Source organism: Neofelis nebulosa, chromosome 6 (assembly GCF_028018385.1).
Source record: "Neofelis nebulosa isolate mNeoNeb1 chromosome 6, mNeoNeb1.pri, whole genome shotgun sequence".
NCBI lineage: Eukaryota > Metazoa > Chordata > Mammalia > Carnivora > Felidae > Neofelis > Neofelis nebulosa.
The window spans coordinates 47,872,641-47,896,749 of NC_080787.1; the positions used below are offsets into that span (position 1 = coordinate 47,872,641).

Sequence of the window (24,109 nt, forward strand, 5' to 3'; positions counted from 1 at the left end):
TTCGGATTCTATGTCTCCCTCTCTGCTCTCTCCCCACTCGTACTCTGTCTCTCTCTCTCAAAGATAAATAAACATTTAAAAAAGTTTTTTTTTTTTAAAAAGATATTCTTGCAATGCATTTAGTCTACTAGGAGGTAAAAGATAAGCCTATAGTTAACTGGTACACCATGCAAGTAAGGAAACTGTTCTGTGATGTGTAAAATATTCTGGTATTTTATTCTAATATAAAAGCAGGGAGGTTCAGGGGCACCTGGGTGGCTCAGTCAGATGAGCAACCAACTTCAGCTCAGGTCATGATCTCACAGTTCGTGAGTTCGAGCCCCGCGTCGGGCTCTGTGCTGACAGATCGGAGCTTGGAGCCTGCTTTGGATTCTGTGTCTCCCTCTCTCTCTGCCCACCCCCCCACCGCCACTCATGCTCTGTCTCTCTCTGTCTCAGAAATAAATAAACATTTTTTTAAAAAAGCAGGGAGGTTCATGTCTAACTAAAAGAAAAGCAAAATATTTTGAGTATCTTTGTCTACAACTATGATTATAATGAGTTCCTTGCAAAGAGTAGACTTTAATAAATAACTGCTGAATTAACAAAGGTCCAACTTCAACATGGGGAGATGGATGAATGAACAGTCCAGGCAAAGGAAAGAGGAAAAGCAAAAGGAAGACTGTACAAAGCACGGGTATGTTCGGAAAATGGCAATGGGTGTAATGGGTCCGGAAGGTGGTATAAATGTGATGCAACAGTGAGAATTCTCCTGGGGCCATTACAGGTGATCCATGACACCATTCTAGAAAATGTGAAGACTCGAGAATCTGGGGGCTTCCTCTCTTGGGCCAAGAAAGGATGAAACTTCCAACAATGAAATAGTGATACACAGCACTGTTCTTTACTAAGACCTTCTGCTCATTTGCTCAGACCTAAGTAACCTAATATTTAAAAAGAGACCAGTGACCTTATGGGCCATTTGTTTAACCTTCACGGACATTGTCTCACAAAACTTTTGCTTTTGCTTTTCCATAACAGGGATGGGAAAATAATAGGTATGGCTTCTGCATCTTCACAACCTAAATATCACAGTTTTTCCAAATTGTGTTCTATGAAGCATTTGCAAGATGTCCAAAGTTCAAAGCAGAAAGAAACGTTTTATGGCCAACCAAATTCACAGGAAATGTTAGCATTCTCTTGGTGATTCACTGAACACATCAGCGTATTACAGGTTTTGAGAAATCCCACAGGAGAAACAGCTATTTATGCTAACGTTCCCAAACTTTTAAAAACTCCCATTACCTACACCAGCATCATCAATAGCTATTTAACCAGGACACAAAAGATAAGTAGCTATATACTGGCTATGGATACTCTCTGAGATAATCCTTCAACAAACAAACAAACAAACCCTGGTTTTCATTTGTTTCAGCATTACCAGCACATGTCAAATGTCTCAGCTTGCATGTGGCCAAATCTTCTACAAGTAGTTACTGGGAACCAAAGGAATTATTACCATCAGAAAACTATCTTGATATGCCATGGAACAAAAATTTTACTTCTTCATACTTTCCCTGAACTATCCCTGGACTTTCTAAGCTAATTCAGAAAAAAAAGTTAATTTAGAGAATCCACGGTCAGAATCAGAAATTTTTTATTTGAAAAAAAAAAAAAAAATGGGGGCGCCTGGGTGGCTCAGTCGGTTAAGCGGCTGACTTCGGCTCAGGTCATGATCTCACGGTCCGTGAGTTCGAGCCCCGCGTCGGGCTCTGTGCTGACAGCTCAGAGCCTGGAGCCTGTTTCGGATTCTGTGTCTCCCTCTCTCTCTGACCCTCCCCTGCTCATGCTCTGTCTCTCTCTGTCTCAAAAATAAATAAACGTTAAAAAAAAAAATTTTTTAAAAATGGCTGAGATCATTGCCTATGCAAGAGCTATCACTACTAAATCAAGTGAGCAAATATTTATTTGGCATTTAGTGGAGAGCAAAGTGCTAACTAAGCACTGCAGGGGAAACAAGAAATTGAAGGTTTAAAGATATTACACTTAAAAAGACAACAAATTCTAAAACTGAAAAAAGGAAGGGTAAGTGCTTTGCCCAGACAGTGTTGAAATGAGGAATTCTGAGGTTCTAACTGATGAGTTTATAAATGGCACACAAACTTAGCACGGTGTCTAACATGAGGTAAGCGTTCAATATAAGGTGGTATTTATTATTGTTACCATTATTATTAGTGAAAATTTAGTAATAACTCTTTAGAAACCACACCTTCCTGATTGATTTTGCTCCGTAGCTAATAAAGTGATTCTTTTCCCTGAAACCTTAGTTGGGAGATTACAGTTTGAAAGCATATCCGATACTAATTGGACACCAGGTCTGCGGAATTCTTCCAATCATTCACCCAACAGATATTTACTGAGAACCTCTTAGCAGTGTCCAAGTGCTGAGGATGAACATGAACGGAAGAACCTTGGCTCTCAAGGTACATAGTCTGATAGAAAAGGCACAGAACTAAAAGTAATTAACATGTGGTAAGTGTTACCACATCAAAATGTGCAATGTGCAATGGGGCACAGTGGTGACAGTGACCACACTGGGGTGGGTGGGGAGGGGCAGGTGTGAAGGGGATGCCAGAGAGTCTCCACTGAAGAAGTAAAATCAGAACAAAGGATTAGATACACCAAAGTAAAGGGCATGTTCACATAATAGGAATTCAGCTGGCTGGAACAGAGTTCAGTGTAGGAAGTGACAAGATCAGGGGTCCTCATTGCAGTCCCAGACTGCCCACACCAGCTGAAGCCAGAGCTAATGACAGGTGGCTCCTTTATCCAACCTCTGAATGTGCCCCAGGAGAGTCCAGGTTTCGGTTCTGGGCCTTCCTCTCTTCCCTAACTAGATTCTTTTTCTGTGGTTTTCAAACAAATACTTTTCTATAAAATATCATCAGTGGGCTGGTGAATTTTATCATCTGCCTTTGATCACCTTCCTGAGCTCCATCTTATTTTTATCCAACTGGCTTCTTGATGGCACTGCTTGCACGTCTAAAAGGCATCTTGAGGGGCACCTGGGTGGCTCAGTCAGTGGAGCGTCCAACTCTTGGTTTTGGTCTAGGCCATGATCTCAGTTTGTGAGTTCAAGCCCTGCATCGGGCTCTGCACCAACAATGTAGAGCCTGCTTGGGATTCTGTCTCCCTCTCTCTCTCTGCCCCTCCCCTGCTCGCTGTCTATCTCTCTCTCTCAAAAATAAATAAGTAAACATTAAAAAAAAAGAATTAACTGAAAACTTGGTATAAGCTAGACCAGTAGTTCTCAAACCTTAAGCATGCCTCAGCATCACCTAGGGGCTTGTTACAACACAGATCACAAGGCCCTACCCTCCAAGTTTCTGATTCAGTAAGTCTGAAGTAGGGCCCAAGCATCTGCATTTCTGGTAAATTCTCAGGTGCTATTGATGCCTGCTGGCCCAGCAAACATACTCTAAGAACCACTGTGCTGGACTGAAAGAAGTAGAAGAAATTCTTGAATGTTATTAAATAATCTGGGTTTCAAACGGTTTCTATCACCAGTTTTAAAATTATCTCTTTAAGACAATGGAGGGAAACATACTAAGTGGGAAAAAATAAGATTTAAATCAGAAGTTCTGAGCAGACACACAGCTGACCCTTGAACAATGCAGGGGTTAGGGGTGCTGACCACCCCCCCCAAACTCCAGTCAAAAATCCACCTGTAACTTTTGACTTGCCAACAATTTAACTACTAATAGCCTAGTATTGACCAGAAGCCTTAATAGTAACATAAACAATTAATAGCACACATTTTATGTTATCTATAATATACTGTATTCTTAGAATAAAGTAAACTAGAGAAAAGAGAATGCTAGGAAGAAAAGCATAAGGAAGCAAGAATACATTTACAATATTGTACTATATATATGATACCATAAATTTATATCATCTGTTTATGAAATGAATCATCTGTCAGTATCTAGGTCAATATTGTCTCATATATTTATTCAAAAACTTCATGTATAGTTCAGGCCAGTGTTGTTCAAGGGTCAACTGTATCAACACCAAAGTCACTCGTTTTTATTCACATGAAAGTACAAGACAGCAAAGGGGTTTTATTTCTTACTATGAACCCTAAAACGAAATAACTCTGACTGAAGTTTTAATTGGCCAGGATTTCAGAACTGGCTCAAAATTATATCATTTTTACAGCTCCAAAGGTGCCGTCTTCATCAGAATCAGACTGCCAAAGTGCCTTCTGGATATCATTGACTTGAGCTTACATGTAGCCATATATTTGGGTCCTACTTTTCTTCTCTCTTATATAAGGCCATAGTCAAGGACATGGGTTGGCAAACTATGGCCAGTAGGCTAAATCCAGCTTACCATCTGTTTTTGCAAATAAAGTTTTATTGGAACACAGCAAAACTCGTTTGTTATTTATTGCCTAGGGATGTTTTCACATTACAACGGCAGAGTTGAACAGTGGTGACAGAGACCTTCTGTTCCATAAAGCCTAAAACAATTTACTCTATGGTATTATACAGAAAAAGCTTGCTAATTCCTGACTAAGAAGCATCAAGGGAACAAGCTGCTTGTTTGCTCCTCACTGTACCTCCTATTGCTCAGAAGTCTAGATTTTATTCCAGCATTGGAATTTTACAAGTACCATAAATTCTGTGTGACCTTTATTACACAGATCGTTTATATAACCAAGTCAAGTGGACAATGGCTAGCATAGCATCTGAATAATCCTGTAATATGTGTCTATACGCATGGAAAATATAATCTCTTAGGAAAAGAATGGTTTTTGTTTAAAAGATACTGTCGTATAATAGTCTCTAAATCACATTCATCAACAGAGGGCACGTGGACACAATAATGTTAAGGAAACCAATTTTCTGGTACTTCCATATTTATTTTCTTCTAAAATGGGTCTGTCTAAGGAAAAACTGTGGCTCAGTTCTCTTTCCCTATCTCCTAACACAATCAACTTTTCCTCACTTTGTAAAAGTTTGCCTCTCGGTCATCTTGATATTCACACTGGCACATTTTCCCTGCAGTATAAAAATCTCTTGAGTGCCAAACAAAAGGGCAAGTACAGAACACATTGTACCTAAAGAAGGAGCCCTTGAAAGCAAAGTAAAGCAGACACAGAAAAGAAATATTAAAAGCAGACAGGCCTTCTTTCTTTTTTTAAATGTTTATTTATTTTTGAGAGAGAGAAAGAGAGAGAAACAGAGTGTGAGCAGGGGGAGGGCAGAGAGAGAGGGAGACAGAATCTGAAGCAGGCTCCAGGCTCTGAGCTGTCAGCACAGAGCCCGACGTGGGGCTCAAACTCACGGACCACAAGATCATGACCTGAGCCGAAGTCGGACGCTTAACCGACTGAGCCACCCAGGCGCCCAAAGACAGGTCTTATCCATTTCTCCACTAGCCCTTGCACACAAACCAGATAGCTGTTTCCATGTTTGTCCATGTGTCTATCTTAAAATTAGAATTCAAAAGTGAGGGGAGCATCAGAGCAACACACATATGACACAATTATCTGAATTGAATTGAAAAAAATAGGACAGATCTTTCCCATTAGAAAACAAGCTGGATTGGCTGATGAGTTTGATAATAAGAACTACTTTGACAATTAGGTTATAAGGTAGCCATTTCCCATAACTGAATGAACTAAATCTACAACTTTTGATATTTAAATATTTTGAACAGACTAAAATCATGCAGGCAATATACCAGGAGTAGTGTCCTTTGAAATTACTGAAGTGCAGGATAATAAATTTTACACATCAAATTAAAAATGAGGGGATCCAAAACTCTTTTAAAGTGTATTTGAGGAAAGAAAGGAAGGAAGATGGGAAGGAAGGGAGGAAGGGAGGGAGGAAGAAGGGTGGGAGGAGGAAAAAAGAAGAGAAGAAAGAAAATGAAGAAAGGAGGAAAGAAAACTAAATCGCTGACGAATGGCATGCATTAAAAGATGAAGCCCTGTGGGACAAAGCCTGAATGTCCTTGGTCAAACAAAGGGAGAGTCTGTGGCTCTGCACAGGAAGAAGGGACTGGAATTGCTGGAGTCTTCAAGGTAAGTAAGACAAGGCTGGAGATCTGAGAGAACAGAAAGGACCCAGCTACATGGCAGGTGACTGATTACCTGATAGGAAGCCCAGGAAAATTCTTCAGAGTAATGGCAGATAAGACTTGTAAGAACAGAAGAATATTCAACTTTATGTCAAGTATTCAATTTTAAGTTCTTTCTGGCTGCAACATCATTTTCTCTTTCCTTGTTCCATATTTTTTAATGTTTTGCAAAGTTTGCTAAGAAATAACCTTAAGTGTACACTCAGGGAAATAAAGATCTGGGTGATGTCCAGTGAGGCAATGCAATACCAAAAAGAGACAAAACATGCAGAAGGGAAGACAGAATGTAAATTGAGAAATCAGCAAATGCAAGAACCATGAGTCAAGAGAAAACTACAAGCTATACAAGCTTCCACCTCTGCCATCTCCCTGATTCCTCCCTCCAAGGATTCCTAGAACACCGGGATGGGGTTCTAACCAATTTCACTTTTATCTTGAAAACCAAGATGACCCCTGGCAAATGGATGTTACAAATAAATTCGCAGTGACCTACAATTCAGATTTTAAATCTTCTTTAAAAAAAAAAAATGTTTTCTCTTTAAAAATCTATTTAGAGAATCTACATTGGACAAACAATCCCTCTTTTTCTTTTTTCTTTTTTTTTTTTTTTGTATTTTACATTACTGTAGCTACAGGGTACAGAAAAAAAATATTTTTTCTACTTAATTGAGGATAGATGACTACCAAGGACGAGGGTTTGTATTTAAAATCAGATTTGCGTGACTCCAAAGTGACCCACCTATAATAAGACAGGCATAATTCTGGCCTAAAATGTTTGGATTCAAGGAATAGTGAAGTATTCTGAGCTCCTTTAAAATAAAAATAATAAGGGGAGCCTGGGTGGCTCAGTTGGGTAAGTGTCTGACTCACGATTTCAGCTAAGGTCATGATCTCACAGTTCATGAATTCGAGCCCGACACTGAGCTTTGTGCTAACAGTGGGGAGACCATGCTTGGGATTCTCTCTCCCTCGCTCTCTGCCCCTCCCCCACTCATGCATGTGTGCCTAAGCGCACATTCTCTCTCTCAAATAAACTTAAAAAAATTTTTTTTAAATCAAATAAAACAATGCATAAATAAAAACCTTTAAATTAAGTAACCTTATTAAACTAAGTGAACTGTAAACCGCAAAATTAGGGTGCCTGGGTGGCTCGGTCAGTTGAACATTCCTACTCCTGCTCTCAGCTCAGGTCATGATCTCATGGTTTGTGGGATCTAGCCCTGCCTTGGGCTTCATGTTGACAGCAAAGAGCTTGCTTGGGATTCTCTCTCTCCCTCTCTCTCTGCCCCTACCCCCGCTCATGCTCTGTCTTTCGGCCTCAAAAATAAGTAAATATTTAAAAAAATTTTAAACATTAAAAAAGAAAAAGCCTACAAATGTTTTGTATTATATCACACAGAAACAAAAGTTTGTTTTGAGTTCAAAATACTTAAAATCTAATGTGATATATCAGCTGTTGAAAGAGCTTTCGAGGCCCAAGATGGAGCCACTTCTGCTCAGCGGGCTACATCAGTAACTTAGATAACTTTCACAACCCTGTAAATGCTCCACTTGATCAGAAAAACAGTATACCGTCTGCCAATCCCCAAATGCCAAGCCACGTCTGAACTCTGTACTTATTATTTCCTTGTTTCTTTTCACCCTAGAGAAGGATGACTGTGTGGCCCTAACCAATATTTTCTATTTGTCTCTTCCTTGTTCTTTATTCTTTATCCTATAAAACCTTCCTGCCTTCCAGCCCATTTTGCAGTTCTCCAAAAGGAGACTGTCCATTTCGTGAGGTGTTAAATAAGGTTTGTTTTTATTACTGATATTGTCTTCTTTAATAACTTTTAAACAAAAACGTATGAGAAATGTAGAGTACTCTCGGAAAATAGATATTTTGATTAGATATCTTTAGTTTCTCAAATCCCAGTGTGATGCTGGACAAACAAGGTAGTATTCTGGGACTAGACAAAGGAAAAGAAAAGGAAATATGCTAAGTTTTCAAACAACATCTTTAGGTTAAAGACTTTTCTTATTATAACTCTCAGAAATGGCTCTGTACCCATACTCTGCATATTTCAATGCACATCTGTGGTTTGTTCTTCCAGCATTTTGACTCTAAAAATAGAAGACTCCACTGGAAGAATGCCAAGGTAATTATCAAAAGAGCTAGAGCCTAATGGGGACTGGGACCAGTACAGAAGACAACCAGGGAAGTTATGGGCGATTTGGGGTAAAATTCAGAAACCATCTGTTTAAGTTCTTGGCATACATGCAATAAAGGTCAAACCACATCTTAGGCCATTTGAAACCAAATAACAGAAAGGATGATTTTGCATTCAGAAACGGTAAACCATTTCTAAAATATATATGGTTTGGGGATTCCATAGGCACAATGGCAAGCATGTTATTACACAGTGAATCATATCTGTTTAAGTATGTGTCATAGATTAGAATTCCATTACTTTAGCCATTAATTCACTCAAGATAAATTTGCTTCATATTTGTTATACGCCAGGCCAAGCCTAGAGGCTGTTAAAGAGATAGGAAGAGAATAATACTAATTACTGATCATCTAATGTCACAAATACTTTGGACCACTTCATTTATTCCTCATAACTATCTGCCAGCTATCAAGCCTCAGAGATAATGTGTCCCCGGAGACAACCTTGGACGTGTCAGAGCTGTCTTCAAACCGATACCCACCCAGAAAGCCCTTGCCCTGGCTAACCTTGACCCACCGCTTCCCCTAGAGGAGAAAGAGAAGGAAGGAATGAGAAAGACACAGTCACTAGTCTCCCTAAAGGATTTTGGACACAAGGACACAAAGTAATATCTGTATATAAATGACTATGATATTAGCTTCCCAAGAGAGGACTTAGGTGGCAAGGGTGTTCGTCCCCTCTTTCCTATGGCTGGAGTTTCAGCTAAGCCTGGAGGGATGAGTCGGACTCACTCAGGCAGAAAGAAAAGCAACTTAAATTCCAAAATTAATCATAAAACCATGATTTCTTGGGCTTATAAAAAGGAACATGACTCAAATAGAATCACAAAAGTAAGTTGTTCTTTGAGATGTGGCTCCTCTGTTCCTTAATATTTCAAGCCCCTTCTCCTTGCTTAGACACACACGCAAGCATCCACGCACGTGCGCACGTGCACACACACCCCCAAAACAGTAAGTAAATAAGTACAGAAAATATAAACACCCTGTTTCTATAGCTCGGGAATAATATTACATAAAGATTTAACTAACAACTTGGAGGAAATAATCCAGAAAAGGAGGGGAACAGTAGGCATGCGCTAAGTCCTTCAGACCTTCTGAGCCATAATTCTGAGGAGTCTGATTCAGACAGTGGGACTGCAAAATGGGGTTGAAGACTGAGGGGGTTCCATGCTTCTCCACAATGAAAAGCAGGTGTATCTACTGCCCAGGGACATATGGAAAGATGACGAAAAGCAAACATAAACTTCCACAGCAATTTAAAGAATGCATCACTACTCATCCCACCACTTTTTTCTATACTTTTGAAAGCATGGATTCTTAGTTCTGTTTGCTTTTCTATGCTGGGAGATCCTTTACAAATGTTGTCTTTTCATATTCATAGAGCAGCTTGTTTAAAATATTTGGAGCTAAGGTGTGTGCAAAAGGTCACAGTACACATGAAGGAGGGTGGGGCTGGGATAAAAATACATGAGGTCTAGGCTGCAAAATAAAGAAACTGATCTCATAACCTTGAGCAATGATTCCCACCAAAATTTGATCAAGAAATTTGCTTCCCAAACTTCATCATAATTTGCTTAAAAACAAAAAATTAAGTAATAAAAGCTAGCATTTACTTTAGACTTATTTAGGGAAATTATACAACAGCTTTGAAAAAAATACAGCATTTCTAAAACTTCTACTCAAAAATAATAAAGCAATGACATCAATTACTGATAAAAAAAAAATAAGGGTAGGAAATGAGTTTTCTCAACCAGGGACTTCTAGATAAGCTCCTGAAAAAAAATCAGTTTTTAGAGAACAGAGACAAAGCTAAAGAGAACTAATCAATAATTTACAATATTCCAAACTGGAGAAAAACTATCTTACATCCATGCCTTCACTTCAGGAATTTTAAAAACACCAATAGGATAAACAGTGTTCAAAAACTCAATTTTTAAAAATTATACCTTTAATTTATTCCAGAAATATTTTCTAATATTTACAAAGTTGCTGTTTTCTTCCCAAGAGAAACTTATATTCACTGGGGAAAGTTTGTACATCTCAAATAGAGTAAGAGTGGATAAAATGTCCTGAAATAGTTATTATTATTCATAACAGGTTTTATATGTCAGATGACCGTGTAACAATTATCAGTGGTAAGAATGTGCTAGTACAGATTTCTGGAAATTTTTAGTGAGATGAAGATTTGTTTGTTGGCCTGTCTCCCCATGGGGAAAGCAATCCCTTTCTACACTTATCCTTTTACACTTAAAAGGAAGTATTGTGAAACTGAGCTTTCATTATTGGAAGGGAAAATTAATTTTCAGTTTTGGATAAAGATTCCAATGACTTTTCCCTTCTCCAAATATGTACCTTCCTCTATTCCTGAGGACTGAGAGACAGTGAGAGAGAGAAAGGCCTAGAACAGGAGTAGACCAGAACTGAGAAACAAAGAGTATCAAGGACAGAAAGAAGAAATGAAAGAATTAACAAGTAAAGAAGGTTGCAGAGTAAAGTTGTTTAGGCAAGCTGCAAATTATGAGGTACTTCATTATTCTGCACAGTAAGACCCAGCTTTTCCCGAATGTGGTGGATTATGTTTGGGGCTGGACTTTCTCAGGTAGTATGAGCCACAAGACTGGGTGCCACTGGTATCAGTGGGCACAGAGCACACCACAGCCAAATGTCTTTATACTGGAAAAAAATCAAGTCTAAATGAATTTCTAGAGCAGATGTGAAAGGAATAAAGGAGATTCAAAAGAGTATGTTGAGAAAGGGAAAGGCTGTTTTACTTTTCAGAAGGGAGAGGGTGGAGAGAGGTCACTAGGCAGGGGGACCTGGGGGATAAATCAGGGGTTCCCCTGTGTCAGAGAGCTGAGCTGTTTAAGAATCCATCTCACCATGGATGACACTCTTCTGGTCTCTAGTCCTTCCCCCTCCCCTTTTCCTTTCCTATCTTCTTGTCTCTTTCTCCTCCCTCTTGGAGAAGGATCAGATCCTTATCCATGTAGTAGGGGGTGACTCTGGATTTATGGCGTCTGAAGATATAGAATGGGAGCTTATTGGGCACCTAAAATAATTAGGAAGTAAATATGATTTTCCACACACACACACACACACACACACACGCACACACGCACGCACATGAAGCAAAAAGATCAGAAAAAGATAATGAGTTAATTAAAGAAAGAGTAGAAGAGATCCCTGGAACTGAGTTATATCCTGTTGCCTTATTCAGGTATCTCACAGAAGCCCCTGGAATACGAGGAACAGGCTGAGAGAAGGAGGTCCACTCAGGGAAGCTCCTGAGGCGAGAAAATATATGCAAAAGATAAGATATCTGGACCCTTTTTGAAAATACAATGCTTGTATTTCAAACATAACAAGCAACTATAACATATCAAGCAAACTATAAGCTTATTGTGTTGAAATCCTTCAAAAACATGATTTAAAAAGTAGGTATTCTGTGTTCTCTCTCCAATATTTCTTTAATAAAGAAAAAAAGATATAGTCTTTGGGTCTTTTTTCCTTACAAAATATTAACTTCATGACTGTCCATGTACATTACACATGTGCCTTATTATACATGTTCTATGAGACAAAACTTTGTGAGAAAAGATTGTAAATTGGCAGAAAATTCAAGAGTGAGGTGATGGTAGATGAAAGACTATGAAGTACATAGTAGCCTACAAAGTTAAGGGCTTTTAGTTCACTGCTGTTTTCTATAAATTCTTTATAGGTATAGTGTCTCCAAGGACTGTGCGTTTCTAGAATATTAATTCACTGCAAACGTTGATGGTTTAAAAACTTTTGCTTCAAGAATGTGAAAGAGAATTTTTAAAATGATCCTTTTCCTATATTTTTTTTAGTCTTGAAAGAAAAGATTGTGAATTTGCTTTTTTGTTGGCAAAAGGTAAACAAATAAGGGTTATGCCAATCAATTGTATCCCAACTGTGTCCTCTTTTGTTATAGCAGCTTTATAAATAAGTTTTAAAATGAGGTAGGACAAAACTTGCCTTACTAATTTATATTTCCAGTAATTGTTATTTTTATTTACACTTGTTCTTCAAAACATATTTAAGTCATTTAGTTACCCCGCTCCAAATCCATTGGAATTCTCATTAAAATTGATTAAATATATATTAACTTGAAAAGGGTTGGCATTTTCATGATATTAAACCCTTCTGTCCAGGAACGTGTGTGCTTTTTTTCTTTATTTAGGTTGTTTTGTTTAAAGTATATTTTTATAAAATGTTATTAATTCCTCTATATAGGTCATGTCCTAACTCCATTTCTTTATGCAAGACAAATGCCAGTTAAATGAACAGGAAGGACAGATATAAAATGAATAGGAAGGCTTAAAAAAAAAAGCAGTTTAAGGCACTGGCAGTGAATACAGATGAGAAAAGTGGATACAGATGGGAAAGCAAAGACAAAGCTGAGAGACTGCCCACAGATTCTGTGAATATGGGCACTAGGGGCTTCAGGGGTTGTCGCTGGAGGCTGGCAAACCATGGCTTCACTCACCCCTTCTAGCCACCAGCTTTTTCCAAACCCCTCAGTCATTTCAGACCTTCCAGGTCTGGTTCTTGTGACTTTTCTAGCGGTAGACATGACTTTTTGGCATCTGAAGGATCTAGGATAAAATTTTATTATCAAAGAGGCACGTTCCTATCATTGGGAAAGTCAGTCTCATGCGCCCAGTCCTTGGACTCCAACTCAGCTGTGTAAGAATGGGCCTTGGGCTTGGATTACTCCTTACCAAGACTAAAGAGCCCGTACAGCCTGTGCTGGTCATATCACCTCGTGTGGGAGTATCCTTCTTTGTGGCAGGCACAGTGAAAGTTCCTTTGTCTCTACTTAAAGCATGTGCACCATCTGACATCTGGCCGCCCCCACTGTTTTATCTGTCTTCCAAGGGGAGAGGGCACCGGTTCCTTCCACTGAGGCACAAGAGGGGTAAGCTAGGGAAAGACCCACTGCTCGGTCTCCTCTGTATGTAAGTGGAGTGTGTTCCATCCAGTGCTTTACTGCTTTGTGTTTTTCCTAAAGACTCTGATACCAAGCTGCAGAAGCATTTAGAGTCCTCCTCTGGGATCAATGACCGGTGCACGGTACTCTGCTTGACGTCTATTGAAATATTATAAGCAATAATCTTTTGGAAGTAGCCTCTGCTCAGTGACTTCAGTTCAACATTCATAACCATAGACTGGGTATGTTAAAAAGAGGCAGTGATGACAATGGATTGAGAAAGATACCAACGAATGAATGCAATGTTGCTTAGAACAGGTTATTATTAGCGAATGTAAGATCAGGAGTTGATAACTAAGGGACTGATGCTCCCCACCCTTTCTTCCATTACATGCACGTATAAAAATATCCCAAATCCCGTTCTATCATTTTGAGAAAAGCTTAAGGTCACTATACCAAGTCAACTATATAAGATTCTCCTCTGAAAAAAAAAAACAACAGTATTTTGTGTTATTTTCAGAAATATTTCTTTCATATGTTGCAAAGAGGTTATCAGTTTCCCTACTTACTGGAATATAAAATGAAGCCTGCTTTATAATTACAGTATCTTTTTCAAGGAATAAAGGACATAGTCCAATGGATAATAAATAAAAGAGAGAGAGATGAAGTAAACAAGACAACAGTAGGTAGATTATAAAATGTTAAATATATTTTGACCTAGAAATGCCCTTTATTTAAAAACTCTACATGATTATGAATTTTTAGATGGTGTTCTCTGGAGAGATGTCAACCCAATCTTAAGGACTTTACCTCAGTGTTTTCTAAAGGGAAAGGAAGATCATCCAAATGCCTGAATAATTCTCTAACAGAACACATGGAAAAAAGAACTTTGTCAGAATGAAAAATGTAGAGGATAAGTAAAGCGGATGAACAGTGCCCACCAAGTGAGACATGAAACACTTAATAAAATGAGAAGCGCCTGAGTGGGACCTACATCCAAGCTTGTAAATTTGAACAGGATATCAAATGATCTATAGCTATCTCTTTCAGCCTGTTGAAGCTAGGCAATAAAAGAGAGAGTGATTTCACACAAAATCTCCTGATTTAGAGTACCAGAAGATATGCAATCAGGTATTAGAGGCAGAAAATGTAGGAGGAAATGTATCCATCTGGGAAATCTATCGTGGGCCAAAAATCTTATGTTCAAGTTTCACCCTGATCTTTACAGCTAAGTTAGTGGATTGGAAAGTAACAAGTTTTGAGTTCTAAAGTGACACCATCTTGGTCTTTAAGGTCAAGGGAAAAAGAAGATAACAAAATTATATATTCAGAGTGGACTAGAACAGTTCTAGATGGAATATCCTGCATTAATAAACACTTTCTTAGGTAATCTATGTATGCTCTTCAAGGTTGATGAATGACAAGTAGTTTGTGAGAAATTCCAGCATAACTGAATGTTTGCTGGGTCCATTCCAGTATTTATTTAATTTTTTAAAGAACTTTTAGAGAGAGAATGTGATCAGGGGAGAGGGGCAGAGAGAGAGAGAGAGAGAGAGAGAGAGAGAATCTTAAGCAGGCTCCACACTCAGCACAGAGCTCAATGTGGGGCTAAATCCCTCCACACTGGGATCATGACCTGAGCCAACCCAAAATCAAGACATGTGCTCCACTGTTTTTTAAAATTTATTTTTATTTTTGAGAGGGGCAGACAGAGAGAGAGAGAGAGAGAGAGAGAGAGAATCTTAAGCAGGCTCCATACTGAGCATGGAGCCTGCCATTCTAGTATTTAAAAAGTTGGACTAGCAAAGGAAAACAAGGCTATGCAAGAAATTTTCTGTATGATAAGTCACAGCCTCCAAAACCTCTATATTAAGTACATATTCTCAAGCAACCAGTGGAAGTGGAGAAAAGATTTTTTTTAATTAAATAACTTACCTCTACTCATGACTCCATTGAAGTGACCTTGGTTCTGCTACTTGACCTTTTTTCTCAGTATTTTGGGCAACAAAGGGCCAAGAATCTATCACAGACACAACTTTGGCTATCAGCCATTGAGCCCTGGCAGGTTGCAGAAGGGTAATGAGAGTGAGCTTCTTCAGTTAGCTGGAGGGACTTGGGTCTTTAATATGTCATGATGGAGTCTTCCAAGAATGTTGTTATTGGTTGGCAAGATGGCATGGAGACATACTCAAGTGGAGGAAAATTGTACATATATTATAATATAGCTAAGAAGTGTACAGATGGGGTTTCAAGAATAAATGAAAATGTTTAAATGCAATGAAGTAAAACCAACGAACTATTTGTAATAATACAAACAATATGGATTTTGCCTAGAACAGCACCACAGGTTCTGAACTTCATTTACCACACTGCTAATTTTTATACTTGTTTATAATTAGGGACAGAGACAGAACCTTTTCTGACCAGTGTATGGTGAGTGTAGCCACATGAGTCAACGTCACCATGTAATATAGCATCTGGCCACTTGGACAATGTCAGTGACCATGCATCCCCAGTCAGGATTGCTGCTAAATCAGAACACAGGGGAATAAAAAAACATTATTGGTTGTTTCTGAGTAAATTTTCTCTTATATCCAAAGTCACACAACTAGTGAGCGACCAGATTGAAACTTGTAAGTCAAGTTCGTGACTCTAATCCCATGAAAATCTGGTAATGTATCTTTCACAATACACAAACAATAACTTTATGTAAGACAGGGATCATTTCTATGTAGGTGCATTTCTATTACTAATCTGGCTCCTTGTATATTAACATAAAAATTTTATTGGGGCGCCTGGGTGGCTCAGTCAGTTGAGCGTCTGACTTTGGCTCAGGTCATGATCTCACAGCTTGTGGGTTCGAGCCCCACATCAGGCTCTGTGCTGACAGCTCAGAGCCTGGAGCCTGCTTCAGATTCTGTGCTTCCCTCTCTCTCTCTGTCCCTCACCCACTGGCACTCACTCTCCCTCTCTCTCTCTCTCTCAAAAATAAATAAACATTAAAAAAAATTTTTTTTAAGTTTTATTAATTTTTCCTTTAAATAAATGCACAGTAAAACTGAATGCAAAAAAAAAGTGTTAATGCTCCCTTACATTAAAAAGAATAGGTAGATGGGGTGCTTGGGTGGCTCAGTTGGTTAAGCAACCGACTTGGCTCAGGTCATGATCTCACAGTTCATGGGTTTGAGCCCTTCATCGGGGTCTGTGCTGACAGCTTAGAGCCGGGAGCCTGCTTCAGATTCTGTGTCTCCCTCTTTCCCTGCCCCTCCTCCACTTGTGCTCTGTGTCTCTCTCAAAAATGAATAAAAGTTTAAAATTTTTTTTTTTCAACGTTTTTTTATTTATTTTTGGGACAGAGAGAGACAGAGCATGAACGGGGGAGGGGCAGAGAGAGAGGGAGACACAGAATCGGAAACAGGCTCCAGGCTCCGAGCCATCGGCCCAGAGCCTGACGCGGGGCTCGAACTCACGGGCTGCGAGATCGTGACCTGGCTGAAGTCGGACGCTTAACCGACTGCGCCACCCAGGCGCCCCAATGAATAAAAGTTTTAAAAAAATTAAAAAAAAAAAAGAAGGGTAGAAAGGGCCAATATAACCAGCTAAAGATTTCAACTGCATTTTTATGGGTTTTGTTTTTAAGATAGAATGACCCTCTTCTGGTGGGCAGACCCTCACCGTGGGAGTCCAAAATTGGAAAAGAAAATTGCTTTTTAATAGCCTAAACAGGTCCCAAATGTGAGTGCCTGAACTTGCTTTTGGTCAGTTGCTCATAAATGTGAGTATTTATGCTGCGTTGGTGAATCTTCTCTGATCCTATAGTCCTTTAGTAGTTATCTAGAGAATACAAAGCACAATGAAGCTAAAAATGCAAGAAGCACCTAAACAAACACGTAGTCCTACATTTTAACTAAAATAAAAAAGAAAAGAAAACCAAAATGGTGGGTTAATGGAATGACATTATACAAATTAAAATGTAAATACTTAAAAAAATCAAATATGGCATAATATGTAGTTTAATGTTAAAGTAAAAATATGAATAACTTAATTTTCTTCTTAGAACAGTTCTATGGGTACAAAGAGCAATGTTCATTATATTGAGAATAGATAAAACCCTTTAGGAAGAGGAAGAGATTCAGAAAAAAACAAAGACAAAAGCTCCTCTTTCTTTATCAAAACACACAAAGTTTGGTTGAACTACAAGTGTGTGAATCTTTAGATACACAGGATAAAGAAGATTAGGGGTGCCTGGGTGGCTCAGTCAGTTAAGTGTCTGACTCTTCATCTCGGCCCATGTCATGATCTCACGGTTCATGAGTTTGAGCCCCGCATCAGGATCTGTACTGAGAGTGTGGAGCCTGCTTGGGATTCTCTCCCCCTTGTCTCTCTGCCCTTACCCTGCTCACTCTCTTTCTCCCCCCCCTCCCCCACTCTGTCTCTCTTGAAATAAACTAAAAAAAACTTTTAATAAAAAAAAAATGAGCATTTGACTTCGGGCAGCATAAAGGTGTGTCAGTCAATTATTGCACTGTTTTTGAAAATTCATAGTTTATACAAGTACAAAGTGACATGAGAAAGGTGAGAGGATTTAACTGTTCTTTGTCTGCTTTCATGGACTTTGTTAGCAAGGGGTCACCTCACCTGGGAATAGTCAAGGGATGTTATGTGTGTATGTACACAAATATTTAGATATAAAGGTACATATTATATTTATGAAATGTGTTTGTATTTATAAAAAATATATTTATATGGTAATATAATAAATATGCTTATTTTCTATACTCACATATATATATATAAAGATATATATTCCATTACTTACATACACATAACGATATGTGTTAGTTTTGACTATGCAATATCTGAACCCCATGTTTCAGCAGAAGCTTGCCTACCATCACAGAGCTGAAAAATGCCAGATTCTTGCTCCCATTGCCTCCCTGGAAGCTAGGGTGTGAAAATAAGACTTTGCCAATCAGATCTACCAACCCAGACTTTGCATTAAGAGTTAGTGATATAAAAAAGTGGACACTGAGGGGCACCTGGGTGGCTTAGCTGGTTAAGCATCTGACTTGAGCTCAGGTCATGATCTCACGGTTTGTGAGTTCGAGCCCCACATTGGGCCTGCTGCTGTCAGCACAGAGCCTGCTTCAGATCTGTTCCCCTCTGCCCCTCTGCCCGTCCCCTGCTCTTATTCTCTCTCCCTCTTTCTCTCTCTCTGTCACAAAAAAACAATAAAAAACATTAAAGAAACTTTTTAAATTAAAAAAAAAAAAGCAATTGGAACTGGGTCTGTTAGCCATTATTGTTACTATTGTTTCTACCCTCTAGGATAATGTTAGATAGAAATGTCTTCATGCTATATTTCTGCTGCATTCAGTCCCTTTAAAGGGATGGCCAACTGATACAAAATAATTCAATTATTGCTGTAAACATTCAAGAAAACTATGGCATTTTAAAAGGAAATGCTAATACTTAAATGTAGAAAAACTCAGAGTCATAATAGTCACTAATATCATGATGTGACAAGATTGTAAAATTTTATACAACTGATACAGGTTATATCAGTTTTGGTCATGGCTAAGATTCATAAAACAACTGTAGTTTGACAAATATTGTGCTGTCTGCTTTATATTTGCCATATTCTCCTAACAACTCCATTAGGTGGGCACTCTTATTTTGCCATTTGTCTAAAGAAGAAACAGGCTTAAAGAATTTGGTAACGTGGGGCGCCTGGGTGGCTCAGTCGGTTGAGCATCCGACTTTGGCTCAGGTCATGATCTCACAGTTCAACAGTTCAAGCCCCACATCATGCTCTGTGCTGACAGCTCAGAGCCTGGAGCCTGCTTCTGATTCTGTGTCTCCCTGTCTCTCTGCCCTTCCCCTGCTCATTCTCTCTCTCTCTCTCTCAAAAGTAAATAGACATTAAAAAGAAGAAGAAGAAGAAGAAGAAGAAGAAGAAGAAGAAGAAGAAGAAGAAGAAGAAGAAGAAGAAGAAGAATTTGGTAACCCGAGTAAGGAATTAACCAGTAGTTTGTATCTCAGATTGGATTTGAACCCAGGCATTCTGACCCCTGCATTTGGACTAAGTTTTTGAGGTTATGACAGGCAACTGACATAATGTCTGGTGATCTAACAATTAAAATTTAAAACAAAATGACTAATTTCCAGGAATGCCCAAAAACTCTGTAACAAAGCAAAATATTCTTTATCAGATTCTTAATAATTTGATAATGCATATTTCACCCACGATCAATGGATACAATAAAATGATAGGTAAGAAGATTCTGCACAGAGTTCAAAACCCTAGAGAAATGTTAGTTGGACCTGAGACTACTCAGTGTCTCAAAGTACTGATCAGATATTAGCTGACACTAGCATTCTTCTAACTCAAAAATCAAGTGCAGAAACTCATCAAAAGCTTCTTTACAAAAAATATTCATTTCATATAAACTGTCTACTGGGATGGGTGATAGAGCTGCCAATGAAAGTTAAACTAAGACATTCATCTCTTAAAATATATTCTTATACAGGGGCGCCTGGTGGCTCAGTAGGTTAAGCGTCTGACTTGGGCTGAGGTCAAGATCTCGCGGTCTGTGGGTTCGAGCCCCGCATCGGGCTCTGTGCTGACAGCTCAGAGCCCGGAGCCTGCTTCGGATTCTTTGTCTCCCACTCTCTCTGCCCCTCCCACACTCACGTTCTGTCTCTCTCTTTCTTTCTCTCTCAAAAATAAATAAACATTTTTTAAAAATCAAAATAAATTAAAAATTATATTCTTATCCTTGTTCATTAAATTTATTCAGAAAATATTTGTTGAGTAATTTTGGCTCTAGGCAGCTGGGGATACCTACCATAGAGACCAAGATAGACATTGTTCCTGTTGTTAGAGGGGCTATGTTCTGATGAAAAAGGCAGAAGATGATAGGTAGATAGATAGATAGATAGATAGATAGACAGACTAATAAACAAAATAATCATTCTTATGAAGGAAATAGTGAGGTGAGTCACAAAATCACTAAGAGTGAGTTAGAGAAAGTGACTTCAGAAAGGGCAAGCCGAAAAGACCTGAGGAAATGACATTCAAGCTTACTAAAACATGAACGAGAACAAGGAAAAGAGTTCTGAGCATAGAAAACCTACAGAATCCATCAACAGGTACACACCTCCGAAGAAACAATGTAAACATTCCTTGTTCTTTCCTAACATCTTCTGGATACTTCCAAATCTGTTTTCATTTTAATAAAGTACACTTCATTCACGAACTTCCTTGAGAGCCCGTACCACAGTTTACTCATCTTCATAGCCCTGATATTTTCACACAATGCCTTGACACCCTCAAAACAGAGTTGAAGGGCAGCTAAATAAATAGATGAATGAAGGGTTAACAATGAATTTGAAAGGTTTCTTAAAAGAAATTTTAAAACTTATGGTGCAGGGTAATGTCAGCAAAAGCGGCAGAGTAAAGGACTCCCAAAACTCCCTCTTTAAAATCAATGAAAAATCTGATAAAAATCGCCGGAATCAACTTTTTCAGACCTTTGGAAATTAACCAAAGCTTACAGCAACCCAGGGGGTTTTTATCCAAGAAAAATGGCTAAATCTTGGTAAGAAGAGCAAGCTTAATGACATTTTAATGTGCCCTATTCCCATCCCTCTCGCCATAGATCCACGGTAGCCTTAAAAACCAATCACCTACAATCACAGTGCAGACCAGCAGCTCAACAGCCATCAGAGGGGACAGAATGATATCGGAACTCCTTCAAAACCTCATTCCTAGAGAATTCTCATTATTTGGCCTGTCTGAGGGTTCCCTACAAGGTCCCACCTACAAGACTATCTTTATCTGACTGGACTTGGAACTTACTCAGTGGAGTAAGTCTTTTCCCCTGGGGTGTTGGTTGGAAACCTTTAAAGATAATGGACTTTGCAGCTCCCCGAGGCAATAGACAACAGTTGGGACACACAACAGGCAAATCAAAAAGAGTAAAATGAAGAGCTAGGGAATGAGATGTCCTAAGGCTTTGCAGAGGTCCAGTGTATTCCTGGGACTATAGAAATGTGTGCTTATAAAGGACAGTACAAATGCCCGGGGCTTTATTCAGGTTCCGGAAAGCCCTGAGAAGGCTCTAAGGTCTGACTCATGGCTGACCTTGGCGCTCTGTGTCAGTGGAAGTGACCATGAAGGCAGAGCTGCCTACTGCCTAGCGGAGTGTTGAAGGCATGCTCCGACACGCAAACGAAATCCAAAACATGCAAACCGAGGAGTCTTATTGGTTCTTAGTGTAAGGAAGTCTTCATCCAGCTATTAGTTGAACACTAAACTAACCAAGCAGAAACACAGGTGGCCACACATGATAATGCAAAATTTACAGAATTAGTTAACCAAAGTCAATAAAGAAACACCCAAACAAGAGCTGTGACAAGGAGCAGTGGCAATAAACCCTGAGGAGATAGGAGAATCTGATTTCCAGAGCTGCTACATTGTATTATTTAAAGTGTCCCATTATCAACACAAAATTACAAGACATTTAACGGGAAATACGCAAAAGTACGTGAAACAAGAAAATACAGGCCATACACAAGGGGAAAAGCAATCAGTAGGAACCATCCCTGAAGATAACCAGATGTTGGACTTACTAAAAAGAAAAAGAAAAAAAAAAAAGAGTTTAAATCAGATATTTTAAAACGTGTTCAAAGACTGTAAGAAAAATTATGTTTAAAGAACAAAATAAAGAATATCCCTTTATCAACATAAAGGGATATAAATTATAAATAGTAAAGATCAGGACAGAAATAAAAGAAGTAGTGAATAGAAAAGCAATACAAGAAAATAAAAGCAACAAAACCAGAAGTTACTTCCTTGAAAACAAAACTGAGAATCCTTTAGCTGCACTGACCAAGGAAAGAAGAAAGAGGACACAATTACTAAAATGACAAAAGAGGGAGATGCTTCCCGAGTGGTTTTACGAACATAAAAAAGATTACAGGCAATAATATGAATGTAACGAGTCACATAGCCTAGATGAAATGGACAAATTCCTTAAAAAGACACAAACCACAAAACTGACTCAAGAAAAAAGAGACAGTGCTCACTCTGGCAGCACATATACTAAATTTGGAACAATACAGAGAAGATTAGCATGGCCCCGGAACAAGGATAACACGCATTTGTGAAGTGTCCTACGTTTTTCTGGGGATGGAGTGTACACCAATGGTATAATAAATACGTGACAGTGTATTATGTATTTGAAAGTCGGTAAGAGAGCAGATCTTAAAAGTCTGCATCACAAGAAAAAAAATTAACTGTGTGATAATGGGTGTTAACTAAATTTATTGTGGTGATCATTTCATAATACATGCGTATACCAAATCATTATATTGTGCACCTAAAACTAATATAATGTTATGTGTCAGCTTTATTTCAATTAAAGACAATAAGAAATATATAATCTGAATAAACCTATAACAAGTAGAGGGGTTGAATTAATTAAAAACTTCTCACAAAGAAAATCTCCGCACCAGATCACCTTGCTGGTAAATCTATCGTATGGTTAAAGAAGAATTAACATCACTCCTTCACAAACACTTTGAAAAATCATAAGAGGAGTGGATACTTCTTAAGTCATTCTATAAAGCCAAAAGTGTCCTGGGGGCGCCTGGGTGGCTCAGTCGGTTAAGCGGCCGACTTCGGCTCAGGTCATGATCTCGCAGTCCGTGAGTTCGAGCCCCGCGTCGGGGTCTGTGCTGACAGCTCAGAGCCTGGAGCCTGTTTCAGATTCTGTGTCTCCCTCTCTCTGACCCTCCCCCGTTCATGCTTTGTCTCTCTCTGTCTCAAAAATAAATAAACGTTAAAAAAAAAAAGTGTCCTGATATCAAACCCAGACAAATCACAAGGAAAGAAAACAACAGATTAATATCCCTTTTTGATATAGATATAAAATGCCTTAATAAAATACTAGCAAACTGAATCCAGCAACATAAAAATTACAAATGTCATATGGATATAAATATATGTATATATACACTATGGATATTTTATATCCATAAAAGTTATATGTATTATACACATGCCTAAGTAGGCTTTAATCCCAGGAATGCAAGGGTGGTTTAACATCTGAAAACCAATTAATGTAAAATAACATGATATAAAATAAAATACTATGCCAAGTGAAAGAAGCCAGATATAAAGGACCAATTATTCAATAGCGACTTTTACCCTGAGACTTATTTTATAAGAAAGTTGACCATCATGCCTGGGATGGGCTCTAGTGGTGAGTGTTGAGGCCACAGAGATGTGGAGAGGCATCCAAGTCACTAAGGACATCTCCAAGAAAGAAGTGGTGATCTTGTAACAGAGAAGAGCATTAAGAATGTGAGAACTGCCGTATGAGTCAGATTCTTGTTCCATGCACTCTAATGTGCTTTGACACAATTCGTTGTCACACACAGATATACTCCTTGATATCAACCTTCAAAGAGTGAGTGGTCTCTCACCTCTAAATTCCTGAGCTGCTACTACATCTTATGCGTAAAGGGATTCTGAATCACTCCGTATACACACAGCAAAGAACATTTGACATTTTAGGTAAACTGTTTCAATTCTGCAAGAGTCTTATAAACTGAAGACATTGATAGATGTAACTATTACACTGGTACTGCTGTTTGAAGGAACATTTTTCTGTCAGAGGAGAAATCCTAAAGATTATGACTTTGTAGAACCTTAAGTCAGGAGAAGACTCCAGTAAGGAAACGGTAAAGGTGAATATGAGACAATCAAAGACACATTCCCTTTTATCCTTTGTAGATGTGCAGGCATGCACATTTCC

General features: G+C 38.7%; 1 protein-coding gene and 1 non-coding gene across 3 annotated transcripts in view; one reads left to right on the forward strand and one right to left on the reverse strand.

Moving 5' to 3' along the window:
• LOC131514303 (24-hydroxycholesterol 7-alpha-hydroxylase) overlaps window positions 1-24,109 on the reverse strand; it is a 94,568-nt gene that overhangs the window by 34,924 nt on the left and 35,535 nt on the right. The window lies entirely within an intron of this gene.
• On the forward strand, window positions 22,369-22,473 carry LOC131515545 (U6 spliceosomal RNA). The gene has a single exon (XR_009263615.1). It is a non-coding gene; the product is annotated as a U6 spliceosomal RNA (small nuclear RNA).